Source organism: Narcine bancroftii, chromosome 9 (assembly GCF_036971445.1).
Source record: "Narcine bancroftii isolate sNarBan1 chromosome 9, sNarBan1.hap1, whole genome shotgun sequence".
Lineage (NCBI taxonomy): Eukaryota > Metazoa > Chordata > Chondrichthyes > Torpediniformes > Narcinidae > Narcine > Narcine bancroftii.
The window spans coordinates 69,039,468-69,051,576 of NC_091477.1; the positions used below are offsets into that span (position 1 = coordinate 69,039,468).

General features: G+C 45.9%; 2 long non-coding RNA genes across 7 annotated transcripts in view; one reads left to right on the forward strand and one right to left on the reverse strand.

Annotated features, from left to right (window-relative positions):
- The window catches only part of LOC138742969 (uncharacterized), a 91,017-nt gene extending 79,938 nt beyond the window's left edge, over window positions 1-11,079 (reverse strand). For 3 of the 4 annotated variants that reach the window (XR_011344544.1, XR_011344543.1, XR_011344542.1), the window contains exons 1-2: window positions 10,994-11,079; window positions 10,145-10,239 (exon numbers count right to left, since the gene is read on the reverse strand). This is a non-coding gene — a long non-coding RNA (uncharacterized lncRNA). Of the gene's footprint in view, window positions 1-5,681; window positions 5,761-10,144; window positions 10,240-10,993 lie in introns of all 4 variants that reach the window. The other variant, XR_011344541.1, reaches the window with a different exon arrangement.
- Window positions 11,080-11,142: 63 nt separating this feature from the next.
- Window positions 11,143-12,109, forward strand: part of LOC138742972 (uncharacterized) — a 31,759-nt gene continuing 30,792 nt past the window's right edge. For all 3 annotated transcript variants that reach the window (XR_011344547.1, XR_011344545.1, XR_011344546.1), the window contains exon 1: window positions 11,143-11,240. This is a non-coding gene — a long non-coding RNA (uncharacterized lncRNA). The remainder of the gene's footprint in view (window positions 11,241-12,109) is intronic.

Here is a 12,109-nt window from a genome sequence, read left to right on the forward strand (position 1 = left end):
ATTATTGTGTTGTAAAACTATTTAAAGAAAAATGTCATCAAACCCCCATGTCAGTGTTAAAATTACATAATGTAAATAATATAGACAATCTTGGAAATACACATAAAGTCAGAGAGGGTCTGCAAAGAGAGATGGAGCTGACATATCAGGTCCATGGTCTTTCGTGAGCAATGCTGCTTTTTAAATGCAGGTATAGTTTGGCAAGTTTTTCTGAAATGGACAATCTACTCATATGTTCAATGTTGCTGATTTTATATTTTCCTTTCAGATTTAGGAACTCATACTTCCTTTTATATAAAGACAATAGTTCGAATCCCCTTTTGGCAAGGAGAAATTATTCAGTGAATTCTGCCAAAATTCTGATGCTTGATTGTGAAGTCCATCAACACCACTCCCCAGTTCCCTCCCTCAACCTCCGATGGAACCTGGGAAAAAGGTGGACAGTAACAGAGCCTGCTGAACTGCAGCCTTGGCAGAGGAGAAAATTACACTTGTTCTGATGTTTACTTTTAACCATACAGTGTGATCGTACAGATTCTATCACCAATGTATCTTTGTACAGATTGTAGTGCAGGTCTTAAAGGATTGCTCCTAGCTAGATCAGATCACTCTGGACTGGTCAACCTACATGTGATATGCTCCAGTCTTTTAGTTAATAAAACCCTTTGTTTGAATCAACGTCTTTGGTTCTTTCGTCGCGCTCTACATACAGTACATCAGAAGGCCCTACCTGCCCATGAAACCTGTGCCACCCAATTAACACACCAACCCTTTACATTTTGGAGGGTGGAAGGAAACCAGAGCACCTGGGGAAAACCCACAGGGAGAATGTATGAACAGACAGCAGTAGATTCAAACCCTGTTCGCTGTTGTATTAATGTTGAACTACCCACTATTCAAGATCAAGATTTAATTTATTATCATAGCAATTAAACAGTGTCACATTACATGAAATGTCTTTTTCCTGCTGCAGGGCAGACAGATTCGCCACCAGCAGGAATTGTCTAACTGCATCTTACAGTCAAAGAGAGAGAGAAGCAAAAGAGGGTCTTTTCCTCCCCACCCCCCCCCCCACCACCGAGTCACCGAGTGTCCATAGATTCACTTCCAGCTCTTCTACAACACTCGCAGCCACACAGAGTCCAGTCCAAACCATCAGCGACCCGAGCTCCAGATTCGAACCTCCATCACAGTCAGGGTCTCTTCAGCACCCTCAGAATCCCCTCACATCCCGGTTCTGATACTTAGTACCCCCTCCAGCCAATTCAAGCCAATCTCCAGCAGTCTGCAGCCTGGCATGAGTCTCCCAACAGCCATCTCCAGCAGCCCATCACATGCACTGGTCCCTCAGCCACAGAGCCCCTTCACTGGTCTGCTGCCACAGTCACCATCCCCGGGGGTCCAATCCTCCACTTCTCAGACATTGGCTGATCTTCTAGTCCTCTAGTGCCCTGCTCCACTCCTCCCTGGAGTCTGCAGCCCCTTGTGGCTGCTGTTGATTAATAGGTGCCACATCTTGGGTGTTGACGAGTGGTCACAGGATTTCAAATAAAATCCCCGTCAGCTCCCTCAACAGACCCTTCAAAGCCCACGAGGAGCCGACAACAGTCGGCAGGACCCCACGGAAGAGTTGCATTTCTGCTTCCAGCAACAGCATTGCCACCACAGCAGGTCTAGCAGCGCGGTCATTTAACCCTGTTAACCGTGCCACCTATTCATTCAGGTACCCTCTGTTGTAACTTTGTATAATTAATGTTCGAATGATAAACTCCAGTCCTGTAACATCAAGAGGTTTAGTCACTTTCCAAGAAACTAGGTTCAATCAAATCCTTCCAACCAGAGTGCCCATTCCAGGAACATATGGTCCTGTGTCCCAGTCACTGTGATGCCCTAGTGTAGTTTCCCTAGTTTTAGCTAAGTCTTCGTTTGCTTGTACTAATTTTTGGATGATTCTGATAAGGCCTTAACTTATGGGTGTTCTTTATTTCAAAGCATTTACAACCCATTGGAGTTTCACGCAGTGATACACTCTGGCCTAAAGAGGGCATCTTGAGACAGGATAAGCTCACCAAACAGGCTAAATGCAGCTATTTGCAATTCGAGAGAGGGAGGGAGAGAGAGATGGATTTGTGAACAGGAAAATAACTTTATTGGACTTAGCATGTGATTACCAGACAATTACTTTGAGAATTTGGAGTTTTCCTTTTAATCCTCAGCATCTTTGCAAGGTGGACACTCCTTGTAAAAAAAAAGAATGTTACTTGCAGGAGGCCACTTGCAGAGCCTGGGAATGGAATACCGGTGAGCTACTGAGAAACTGTTCCCAGACTGGGATAATGACAAACCCAGGCTTCGATTAATTTGTGCCAGGGATCTGATAGGGTGGAGTGGCTCCGGGAGAACCTTCTGCCAGTGGGAGTCTGGGAGGCATTCTCCCTCTCAATTTGACCATTACCCCAGAGGTTGTAATTGGTGGTCCTGCTCATGGCAATGCCTCTGGTCAACAGGTAATGGTGCAGCTCGTCATGCATAAAGGAATGCCCCTGATCGGTGTGGATATAACTGGGGAAGCCAAATAGAGTGAAGAGGCTGCGCAGGGTCTTGGTGACTGTAGCAGAGATCATGTTCGAGCAGGGGATGGTATGATAGTACAGATTCTATCACCAATGTGTATATGTACATATAGTACTGTAGGATGACTGTGATTGGCTGAGAATATAGCCACACCTACTGGCAGGTCTTAAAGGATTGCTCCTAGCCAGACCAGGTCATTCTGGACTGGTCAACCTACTTGTGATATGGTCCAGTCTTTTAGTTAATAAAAGCCTTGGTTTAGATCAACAAGTCTTTGGTTCTTTCGACACGCACTACAGATGGCAAATGGAAAACGGGAGTATTCGTCGATGATGTTAAGGAGGTTTATGTTACAGTTGGTGGAGGGCAGGGGTCCTTTAAAGTTGACACTGAGTCGCTCGAAGGGATGAGTGGCTTTAATAAGTTGTGCCCTGTCTGGCCAGTAGAAACGCGGCTTGCACTCAGCACAAACCCAACAGTTCTTTGTCATGGACCTGATCTCGTCAGTGGAGTACGGCAGTGAAAGAACCTGTTGACTCTGGGGTGACAGATATCATTATGGAAGTTTTGCAGTCGGTCGATCTAAGTGCTTGCACAAGTCCCATGGGTCAGGGCGTCTGGTGGTTCATTAAGTTTCCCCGGCCAGTACAGGGTGTCATAGTTATAGGTGGATAATTCTATTCTCAACCACAGTATTTTATCATTTTTGATTATGCCCCGCTGCTGGTTGTTGAACATGAACGCGACAGTGCATTGATCAGTCGGCAAAGTGATTCTCTGACCGGCTAGGTAATGGTACCAGTGCTGCAGGGCCCCAACAATGCCTTGAGCCTCTTTTTGACTGAGGAGTGTCGAATCTCAGGGCCCTGCAGAGTGCGTGAAAAAAATGTAACTGATCTGCAGTCTGGTTAAGGGTGGCTGCCAGGGTGAAGTCTGAAAAGGGGTGGATTCGTCCACAGCATACATCATGGCCTTGGTGATGTTGCACTTGATACGGTCGACGACTGCACAAGCCTCCTCTGCCGGGGGAAGAACGTAGCTTTGATAAGTGTTATGCGGCCTTTTCCGCATAATTGGGGACCCACTGAACATAATAGGAGAAAAACCCAAGACTTTCAGGGTCTTGAGACTCTGTGGGAGGGGAAGCACCAGGAGTGGTCATATGCAGTCTGGGCCTGGACCAAGGATGGCCAGGCAAGTTGTAGAGAACATGCACTTGGCCATGTTCTTTGTCAGATTAAGGAGCTTGGCTGTCTCAAGAAATCTCTGGAGATTGGCATCATGGTCCTGCAGGTCATGGCCGTAACTGGTGATGTTTATTGAGATACGGGAAAGTGGCCCGCAATTCGTATTGATCCACCATACAGACAATCTCCTGCTTGAAGACCAAGATGCTGTTCATGAAGCCAAAAGTAAACTGCAGGAAGTGGTAGAGGTGGCCATCTGCCTCGAACGCGGTCCTCTGGGCTGATGGGTAGCTGGTGATTTGCTGTCTTTAGGTCAATGGTTGAGAAGACCCGATACTGTGAATTTTGGTTGTCCATGTGAATTAATTGCTGCCAAAGCAGAGGGGGACAGTGCAGGAGCTGAACATTCATATGGTGGTGCTGTTCACTGCCTTCAGTGCCGGGCCCAGTTTGCTGTTCTGGGTGTCGTAGGATGGGGGGGGGGGGGGGGCGTGGGGGAAGAACACTTATTTCGGCACCGGTGTCAACGAGGAAGTGCCTTCTGGACAAAGGGTCCTATACGTGGAGGAGGCTGTCACATTGGCCAACTGCAGCAGCCATTAACAATGGTTGGCCATGGGATTATCCTGAATGATGCATCAATGGGCCCCCGCATCCCATCATTGGTGATAGTAACAATATTGTTCAGTCGGGGGTCCACTTCCCTCTACATTTGCTGTGACTTTGTTGATGGTTGTATGTGGGCCTAGCAATCTATTCCACTGAGGCGCCTTTTTCTTTCTTCACTCTCCAGAGCACATCCACCAGGGCTGTGATTTCCTGGGATCGCTGAAGTCCTCATCAGCAAGCAAGTTTCGAATATCCATGGGGAGCTGCTCTCGGAAAATCTGCTCGTAAAGCAGGCAAGGCCTTTGTCCCTCAGCAAGGGCGAGCATCTCGCTCATGAGGGCAGATGGGGCCCTGTCCCCCAATCCGTCCATATGCAACAATCGAGTGCTGTTCTCGTGCCACAAGAGCCCAAGGGTGCGGGTTAATAGCTCCTTGAGGGCACTGTATTTGCCTTACTCCGGAGGCTGCCACGGGAAGTCGACGACCCTTGCTGCCGTGTCCTGGATGAATGAGCTCACCACGTATTTTTAACATGTGTCGTCGGTAGTGATCTGTCAGACGTGGACCTGGACCTCAGCCTGTTCGAATCACATCAGAACATTGGCAGCTTCAACGAAACCATGTGAAGAGCCGTTTGGTCCATCATCTTCAGATCCAACTGGCGGTTGGACCTGCCAGAGTCGCCAATGTAGCGTGCACACTTCCGCGAAGTGTGGATAGAATCACACACACACACACGAGGAGTTGAAGTCGAAGACTGGTTTATTACCCTGCCAGCTCTGCTGACAACGCGAGTGATGTCACAGCAGCACCGACCTTAAATTGGCTGGTGTTCCCCCGTCGCTCATTGTTTCCCGCCATGAGGGGTTGTCAACTAAGATGAAGGTTTTGTTGGCCCCCGCAGGGTCTGCATGATCACCGTGTCCGTCGGCCATTTGTGCACCAGGTCGTGTTCCAGTTAGCAGCCCACTACAGTCTCAAATTCAAGTTTATTTATCATCTAACAAAACAGAATTTTCTGGTCCATGATGCAGAACAGTGCAAAATATGCCAACAAACATATGATATATATATTATATATGCTCTGGTCTGACCCCACACCTCTACACGCTGGCTCTCTTCCAACTCTCATTCTCAGATTGAATAGTTTAATGTCCCTTATCAAGATACAGTGAAATGCTATCCAAGCAAGTCAGCTCATAGTCAAGTACAGCAGGCGATGCAATAATAAAACAAGTGTGCAGGGTGTAGTGTTGTTGGGATATAGAGGAGGAGAAAGAGAAGAGTCCAGTGTAGGGAAACATCATTTACCAATGAGAGGCGCATTGAAGAATCCAAGAGCAACAGAAAAGGAACATTCTTCGAATCTGGTGGTTTGTGTGTCTTCCACCTGATGGAAAGGATGAAAAGAGACCATTCTCTGTTAATATATTAGCAGCTTTCCCAAGGCAGCAGAAGGTATAGGCTGCTAATGGAGGCAGGGAGTGGTGGTGAGGGGGGGGAGGGGAGATGGTTGTGTGATGGGCTGAGCTGCATTCACAACTCCCTACAGGCAGTGGCTCTCAACCTTTCCTTTCCACTGACATCCCACTTTAAGCAATCCCTGTGCCATCGGTGGTCTGTGATGAGTAAGGGATTGGTTAAGGTGGCATGTGGGTGGGAAGAAAGAGTTTGACGCGTGATGTGCACGGTTTCAGAACTCCAAAGGAAATGGGCCAATGATGATTTTTCTCAAGCAAAATATTTCAGTAACAATCGGGTCGAGAGCAGTGATTCTCAACCTTCACTTCCCACTCATGTTCCACCTTACTCATCACAGAGCACCGATGGCATAGGGATTATTTAAAGTGGCATGTGAGTGGAAAGAGAAAGGTTGGGAACCACTGCCCTACAGTTTCTTGTGGTCTTGGGTGGGGCAGTTCCCATCCGAGGCTGTGATGCATCCGTTCAGGATTCTTCCAGTGATGCTTCTATAAGATTTGATAAGAGACATTGAGGACATGCTGGTTTTCCTCAGGCATGTAGGAAGCAGCATATGTTCCTGGCCACAGCATCCAGGTGGTAGTACCAAGACAGGCTGTTGATAATATTCATTCCAAGGAACTTGAAGCTCTACACGGCAGCAACATTGATACAGGCTGAAAATTAACAACATCCCAATATTCTGCCCAAGTCAAGAGGTGAGAACTGTCCCATCGGCAGCACTAAGGTCAAATATCACTAATTTGTGTGAAAGATTTTTAATGGATGACATTTTTCACCTCTTCACTGCAGTGTTCCCTGCTGCACCTCTTAGTGCTGTGTATGTGGAGTTTCCATGTTCTCTCTGTGACATTTACCTCCAGGTGCTCAAGTGTCATCCCAAGACAAAACCATTCAGCACCCAACAGGCCAACAGCACCCAACTCATCCATGCTGACCAGGTTGACATTCTGTGCTAAACACATTTGTCTGCAATTGAATGTTATTTGCCACTCCTTGGCCCACCTTTCTGACAAATCTAGATCCTGTTGTAAATTTAAGCAGGTTCTTTCTGCATTGTCCACTATTCCACCAATTTTGGAATCATTTCATGGGGATAGATAAGCTACCTGACCATTTTAGATTGGTGGAGTCAACAACAATGTGGAAAGAATAAAATGGTATTCGTGTATTTTAGTGTTTATCAGGTCAAGGAGCCTGTTCCAGTGAATTAATGACTAAATGCTTCCCTCCTTTCTTACTGTACAATAGAAAGAAAGCTGAATCAGTAACAGATACTGGTTTAGGAATGCTGTACTTGAAAGTAGAGGACCTTGTTGGACAGCTACATATTGAAAGATAGAACATTATGGCCATCTCCAAGACATGACTTAATGATGAATGCAATTGGGAGCTGAATGTCCAAGGGTACACAGTGTCCACAGTGAGCAGGTAGGTAGAAGAAATAAAGAAAGTGCAGGATATTCCAAGAAAAAAGAAAATTATGAATAGAAAAATGAAAATAAATGTGGGTAACAAAAGAGGTTAAGGCAAAAGGGAGGGCAGACAAGGAAGCAAAAATTAATGGAGAAACAGAAGACTGGGAAACTTTTAAAAACTTACAGAAGGAGACAAAGGGAGACATTAGCAATGAAAGATTAATTATGAAAGGAAGTTGGCAAATAACATACAAAAGGATACTAAAAGTTTTTTTTAAATACACAGGTAGATTTAGGACTGATTGAAAATGATGATGGAGAACATCAGAGGAACTAAATGAATATTTTGCATCAGTCTTCACTGAGGAAGACAATAGCAATAGACCTGATAGTCAGAGATCCCAGGGAATAGAATTAAGTACAGTCAGGATTACTGGAGAGATAGTGCTTAGTAAGCTGAATGAACTAGAAGTAGATTAAGTCTCCTGGGCCAGTGAGGTGCACCCATGGGTTCTGAAGGAGGTAGCTTTGGAGATTGTGGAGACATTTGAATTGATTGTCCAGAAATCAATAGACTCTGGCATGGTCCCAGAGAATTGGAAGGTCACAAATGTAGTGCCACTGTTTAAGAAAGGAGGGAGGAAGAAAAAAGGAAATTATAGGCCTATTAGTCTGACGTCCATTGTTGGAAAGTTATTGGACTCAATCCTCAAAGATGAGGTTACGAAATATCTAGAGGTGCATGACATGACAGGTCCAAGCCAGCATGGGTTCATGAAGGGAAGATCCTGCCTGACCAACCTATTAGAATTCTTTGAGGAAATCTCAGGTAGGATGGACAAGGAAGAGGCTGTGGATGTTGAGTATTTGGATTTTCAAAGGGCCTTCGATAAGGTACGTAATAAGATGAGAGCCCATGGAATTACAGGAAAGATGTTAAGATTGGGTGGAACATTGGCTAATAGGCAGGAAGCAAAGTGTGGGAATAAAGGGATCCGGTTCTGGTTGGTTGCCAATTACTAGTGGTGTTCCACAAGGGGTCAGTGTTGGGACCGTTCCTTTTTACAATTTACATTGATGATTTAGATTATGGACTGAATGGTTTTGTGGCTCGGTTTTAAGATGACACCAAGACAGGTGGAGGAGCAGGAAGTGTTGAAGAAACAGAAAGGTTGCAGAGAAACTTGAACAGTTTAGGAGAGTGGGCAAAGAAATGGCAGATGAGATATAATATGGAGAAATGTAGAGTTGTAAATTTTGGAAGAGAAAATAAACAGGCAGATTATTATTTGGATGGAGAAAAAATTCGGAAGCACATATAGGCTTGTGGGTCTTCGTGTAGGATACCCTAAATTTCAACCACCAGGTAGGATCGGCAGTAAAGAAAGCAAATGCTTTGTTGGCATCGCTTCAAGAGGAATAGTGTATAAGAGTAAGAGGTGTTGATGAGGCTCTATTGGGCACTGGTGAGACCACATATCAAGTACTGTGTGTAGTTTTGGACCCCTTATCTTAGAAGGGATGTAATAGTGTTGGAGAGAGAACAGAGAAGATTAACCAAGATGGTTCCTGGAATGCAGGGGTTAACATATGAGGAACTTCTAGAGGCTCTTGGAATATCATTGGAATATAGAAAAATGAGAGGAGATCTCATTGAATTATATCAAATGCTGAAAGGACTGGACAAAGGAGATGTGGATAAGATGTTTCCCTTGGTGGGTGAATCCAGGACAAGAGGGCACAGTCTTAGAATTAGAAGGTATACATTTAAAACAAAGATGAGGAGAAATTTCATTAGCCAGAGGGTCGTGGATTTGCGGAATTTGTTGCCAAATACAGCTGTGGAGGCCAGATCATTGGGGGAGTTTATTGATCTGTATCTAATTAGTCAGGGTATCAAGGGATATGGGCGAAAAAGCAGGAAATTTGAACTAGATGTGAGAACAGTTTAGCTCAGGGTGGATTCGCGGAGCAGACTTGACAGGCCAAATGGCCGACTTCTGTAAATGTAGAAAGGATTTTTCCACTGAGGGTAGGTGAGATACAAACCAGAGGACATAGGTTAAGAGTGAAAAGGGAAAAGTTTGAGGATAACATGAGGAGGAATATGGTTGGACGAGCTGCCAGCTGAATTGGTGATTGGAGGCTCAGTTTTAACACTTAAGAAGAATTTGGACAGGTACATGGATGGGAGAGGTATGGACAGCTATGGACAGTCACTGGACAGACATTAACTTTCGAAGAATGGACGTCAGACTATGGGGTGCAGGTCACTGGGACCAGGCAACAAAAAAATGATTCGGCTTAGACCAGAAAGGCCAAAGGGGCCTGTTTCTGTGCTGTAGTGTTCTATGGTTCTAATAATGATATAGATACATTTTTCATGAACCATGAAAACAATTTACTGCACGAGACCAGCACAGAACAGAACAGCACAGATCATTCAAAGAATTTAGTTTCACACCTGTCATAGCAACTCAGTTCTCCACAACCAACCTTGGCTCAAACGTGGCGACAGGATGTGGTGATATGGGGCATCCAGAGTATCCAGTCTTTTGCATGTTAATCTTACCATTGTTAAAATGTTTCCTCATCTCACTTTCTTAATTGAACAGTGTTACAGTAAGATTTTCATCAGGAGCACCCAGTTAAAAGGGAGTTAGGAATGCCACACAGCGAGCCAGCTGCTGGGCCATCAGCACTTCGCTCGTTGTCAATGGCTACTCCTGTCGATACAGCGGGAAAGCGGGAATTGTGCTTGCGTGGCTGAGTTGCTGGATCTCTGCAGGAGGACACGGATATCACCATCTACCTTTGGCATCTGGGGTGGGGGAGGGCAGACAATAACTTCAGGACGTACAGGATGCAACTTACTTTGATTATTTTTGCCTCCTCTCTTGATTTTTGATGTCTTGTTCTCTGATTTACATAGAGCAAATCAGCTCACACGAGTCGCTAAGCCCAGAAGCCTAAATAAATTGAATTAACATTAGCAAAGATAAAATCATTGAACTATGATGTTTCTGTGATCATCACATTTCATCTTTCAATGTTAATTTAGCTCCCTCACTATCAAGGTTCGGTCGCATTTTCAAGTGACTGTGATTAATTCTGATTAATTTGCTTTTTTCTCTCCACTCCATGTTGACTTTTGAAACACTTTAATTTAACGAGGAAATCTGATCCCTCAAGGGAAATAGACTGGGAAGGGATGTTGTCAGATGGTATGAGAAAGATGGATTACTATTGGTAGAGACAATACTAATGCAGGCGGTACCAATCTTCAACTGGAATATCGGTAGAGAGGTGATTTCACACCTCAGTTCTGTTGCATCAAAAGGCCCTTTCATGCCAGGCCTCCGCCTGGAGGGTGGTTACAAGAGCAGAGGGAAAACATAAACTTACATTTCATGGGGAAGCCCTAAAAGGCTGCTCTTGTGTCGCACTCATGTCAAGTGGCGCCTCGTGGCGCTCTCTGGATCAGATGGCGCGGGGCCATTGGTGCCATAGCGCTACCTGTGTACTCAGAACAGTTCCAGCTGCATGGGGGATTATGGGTAGGAAAGACGGCCATTGCTCTGTGGTGTTTTGACCCAAAGGTCGAAGTGGCCAGGTGAGGTGTTGGAGCAGCCAGCAGGGCTGTCACAGCCTGCACCAGCCACCCCCTGACTGCCCCTGCCCTGATGACCCCTACCAACCGCCTCTGCCCTGACAGTCCCTGACCTGTCAGTTCCTGCTAGCTGCCCCTGCCCTGAAAGGGTCTTGCAGGGAGAGGGGTGAGTGGTTGGGAGGGAGAGGGCAGGTGCGTCACTGGCTGATGGCTTCATTGTGATGTCATCAGCCCACCCTAACTAGCATGCAACGGCATTACATTCATGTGAGGTGGTAGAGCGCAAAGCTCTGCGAATGATCCTTCCTCAAGAGGGATTGCAGTCAGCGCCTTGGAGCCAGCTATGGCGCATTCATAGAGGTAAGTCTCCCAATGTAAGGATGGAGAATCTCCACCTCTACATTCAGGCTTTTTCACTGCATGAAAGGGCCTAAAGATGAGCCTTTCAATTATCTGACTTCGAAATATCCATCTTTTCTCCCTGTCACTGCCCTCTCCAATTCTCTTTAACCCTTAGATTCTCCTTAGATTTGTAGAAATCTATCCATCTCAAATATACAATTTAATTTGCTGAGACTGCCAGATTTGAACCTGGGTCTATAATAGTGTTGCACTACCCGCTACGCTAACTGTGCGTAGCATGAATAAAAGGTCTCATGACTGGAAGGAGAACAAACGCTTTTATTAGCTTATAACTAAGGGTAGGGTTTCACAGTAGTCTTCGGAAGGGTTCTGGGTTTAGGCAGGAAACCAGAGTTATATGTGAGCAGAATGGGTAGAGCTGGGAGGCGGAGCCAGCCATCATCACAACACCCTACCAGTGAATCCCAGTTCAATGAATTCACCCCTTCCTGTAGAATTTAGGATCGGTGAATGAAGACAGAGAATAAGAGTTCGGAAAAAAATGTTGAAAATTATACAGTTATGTACAAATATACAGTTTTAAGCGGTCCGGGGGTCTGGAGATTCTGGTGAAGCACCTTACCACCAGGGGGCCTCAGACCCCTTGGGTCTCCCGGTCCCCTTGTGAGGGAAGAGAGACAGGCTGGGTCCCCGGCTCAATAGTGGAGGGGGATGTACTTTCCTCCTGAACCAGATCCCCCGAGGCCCTGACTGGGAGAGGCGAGAAACAGCTCCTTGGCTTTAGGGCACCTGAGGCAATGGGAGCCAGGTCCCTGATGGAGACGGTGTCCTCCCAGCCATCTGGGTGCTCCACATGGGCGTATGTG